This window comes from Elephantulus edwardii, unplaced genomic scaffold (genome assembly GCF_000299155.1).
Source record: "Elephantulus edwardii isolate Elephantulus edwardi_28Jun2011 unplaced genomic scaffold, EleEdw1.0 scaffold00053, whole genome shotgun sequence".
In the NCBI taxonomy this organism is placed as follows: domain Eukaryota; kingdom Metazoa; phylum Chordata; class Mammalia; order Macroscelidea; family Macroscelididae; genus Elephantulus; species Elephantulus edwardii.
The window spans coordinates 17,625,004-17,628,792 of NW_006399803.1; positions in this window are offsets into that span (position 1 = coordinate 17,625,004).

Below are 3,789 nucleotides of genomic sequence, written 5' to 3' on the forward strand. Positions count from 1 at the left end.
AGACTGTATGATGTGGCAACAGAACTGGAGGAAGACTCAGCAACTGCTTGTGTTACGCTAACCCTAACCTTGACACACCGTGCTTGCAGAGAGTGAGGAAGACTGGGAGTGCCTGCTGCAGAAGATCAAGGATTACACCATCTCAGTATCAAGAAAACAAAAGTTTTCTGGCCAGTAGGCAAACTGATAACAACTAGAGAGAAGATTGAAGTTGTTAGTGATTTCATCTTGTTTGCATTCACAGTTAACACCCGTAGTACTAGCAGTCAAGAAATCAAGATATGAGTTGCACTGAGGAAGTCTGTTGTCAGGGATCTCTCCAGATTATTATTAAAGAGCAGTGATGCCCGCTTAAGAGACTAAGATGCATCTGATTCAGGCCATAGTTTTTTCAGTTGCTTGCTAATACATCTGAAAGTTGGATAATTAAAGACAAGAGAAGAATCAATGCCTCTGAGTTATGGTGTTGGAGAAGAGTACTGAATATTCCATGGATTGTATAAGAGAACAAATAGGTTTGTCTTGGACAAAGTCAAACCAGAGTATTCCTTAAAAGCAATGATAGTGAAACGACATCTCACATACTTTGGGCATGCTGTTAGGAGGGACCAGTCCTTGGAGAAGGACATCAGTCTTGGAAAGGTGGAAGGTCAGTGTAAGAGAGGAAGTCTCTTGACAAGATACATTAACACACTGATTGTAGGAATGTACTGAAGTGTCAGATGGTGAGGACGACACAGGATAAGCATGTTTCAGAGACATATATTGTTCACAGAGTCGCTATGAGTTGCAGTCAACTTACTTGATGGCATGAAACAACAAAAATCCAAAAGTGGATTAAGAGTAGATGGAAGATCGTAAGAATTCTAAGAGTAAAAGAATTCAAATGCTAAATTTTTCAAATGTATTCACAATTCTTTGTTAAAATAAATGAACCCATCATTCTTACCACTATGTAAAATAGAATATTAAAAATTGGCATAAAAGAACAAATCCATGGCCAGTCTTGCTTGCCTCTTCTTCAAATATGCACAACACATTTATATACAAATATGTAAGACTCTTAGATCATTCCAAATAAGCACTATGAAAAGAGAAGCAGAACTAAGTTGCATAGGGATGATGTTTTTGTTAGGTTGATTAAAACTATGACCATAATGGAACTGTTTCCTCACATTCAAGCCCATTGCTGCAGTCACTTTTTCTTCCCCTGTGTCATCCCTCTCCAAGGCATAACCTGTCATAATAGCATGCCCAAAGTATGTGGGAAGCTTTCTCATCTTTGCCTCCAAGGAGCACTCTGGCTGCACCTTCTCCAGGACATATCTTTTTGTTCTTTTGACAGTTGAAATATTCAGTACTCTTCTCCAATACCACAGTTAAAAGGTATCAGTTCTTCTGTCATCCTTATTGTTCAGCTCTCAGCAGCATAACAAATGATTGAAGAGACCATGGCCTGAATCAGGCACACATTAGTCCTTAAACTGACAACAGACTTCCCCAGTGCAGTATGTATCATGATCTTCTGACAGCTGATACCACATGTATTGTGTATCCAAATAAGATGAAGACAGAATAAGGGAAATCCATGCTTGAAACATAGTCAAAAGGCTAGAATCTCTATTTATGGTTGAGTAGCAGCACAGCTTTGTTTTTTACTGTCCTCAGGTTGCTATCATAGTCCATAAGGCAAAGCTGTCTACAAAGACTTAAGGTAAAGTGAAACCTAAAAGACATATAAAGAAAAATTTTTATGCAAAATGTTCATAATTACATTTTAAAGAAAAATGTAAAATCAGCACTGAGGTAAGTTGTTATAACAGTGATGGGGTGGGGGTGGGTGGATGGGTGTTTAATGGAATGCTTCCTTTCATGAGGGAAATCTGGTTTAGTTCTGGTTTCCTCAAGTGTAACCGCCATATCATTGAAAACTTGCATACTGCTATGCCGCCAGATGGGCCTGAGTGGAGCTTCTACACTCGGCCTGACTAGGGAGAAAGGCCTGAAAATTTGCTTTCAGCGAAAAGCAGGGGGATTAAAAATAAAAATCAAGGAAAGCCTTGTGGATCATAGTAATCAAATTCTGTTGTACATGGGATTCCTATAAATTGGAAGCCAACTTGGTTAACGAAAGGATAACTCCTAAGTTAAATTTTGGATTTTTCTTCTTCCTTGATGATAAGCCTTAATTTAGGCTTTCACTTCTCATCTGGATTTGCTTAAAAAGACTATCATGCTCATTTCTCAGCAGGATAGAGATAGGCAAACAATAGACTTTCTTAATTAGCATTCTAATGAGTTTTTTTTCTCAGTGGCACATGATTGCCATTAATACTAAAATTTGAACCAGTTTGAACACTGCCTGCCATTCCTTCCATGTAAGCCCCAGATTTTGTGTCTACTGTATGGAAAACTTGTTTACAAAAGTAGTTCCAATGTAGAAAATTTGTGTGAGTTCATTCTGGAGGAAGAATAACTTAAAAGCACAATGTAGATTCCTTTAATGTGAACTGTTAGGTACCATCTGTTTGGAATTGGTTCATAGCTTAACCTCCAACAAGTTTTCAGAGGTGTACACTGGAACATGGCCCCTTTTCCTCCCCTGGAGTGGCTGGGTGGAGACTCACCTTCTCCACTTTGAAAATTAAGTAAACAGACAGTATGGGCTACCACCTGAAAGTATGAAAAGATTATGTCTGCACTCAAATTTTTGGGTTGCCAGAGAAAACTTTTGCAAGCATTATGTTTAAAAGACTATTTATTAGTTTTTAATATTTACAGTTCATGGATTAAGTTATTTTTACTGAGGATTTTTTTGGAGAGGTGTTTCACCTGTTCTCTATCACTTTTACTTATGATAGAGGAGAATTCCAAGTTATCTTTCTGCCTGACTCTTCTTTCTAGATGTCTAAATACAGGCATCTTGCTGTCTCAGGAAATTACAGTGACAGTCCTGTTAACAGTTTATGTCTGAAAAGGTCCCACTGATATTGTTCATTACTGCCACAAACAGCTCGGAAACAACCTATTATTATGAAAAGCACCTTTCAGTATAAATAATGATGATTTTGAGTTACCTCAAGTGTATACCAACAGCATGCCAATGGATAAGTATAAACACAAAATACTAATTAAACAAGAACAACTGCCATGGAGTCTCTTCAGGAAGTAAAATAATGGGGAACATGGAGCCCCAGCAAGGATTATGCAAGAAGGATGATTTCAGGAGACTTGACACTTCTATTTAAATAACAAACACAAAACCTCTCAAGAAAATAATTTCTTTGTACAACACTATCCAAAAACAAACTTTTTAAAGCTTTAAGAAAGTCACAATAAATTATAACTTGTTTTTTGCATGGTTCTAAAAGGCTCATACTGTCATAATTTATTATTTTTGCTTAAAGACATAAAAAATAAATACTGCCATGCATAAATTTTATTGACATTTAAAAATCCACAAATAAATAACTTCAAATAAGGTCTAGAGAAATTGCTCCTGCATACTTCTGTTAATTAAGTCTCAGATTTTTATAATGCCCTTAAATTACTAAAATGTAACACACTAAGGGAAAGAAAACAATATGTTAAAATGGAGTGCTGATACCCTCTTCACTGTAGGTTTAATATAAAAAGCTAATAATAAACTCGTGGCATTCCTTCCCAACAGCATGCTGGAAATATGAAGTGAGAGAAACTGGCATTCTTCCTCAGGCAACTTATCCTATTTCAGTTTCTTGAAACATCCCTGGTTAAGACTTTTGTGATTGAAAAGACACAGAGAAGTAT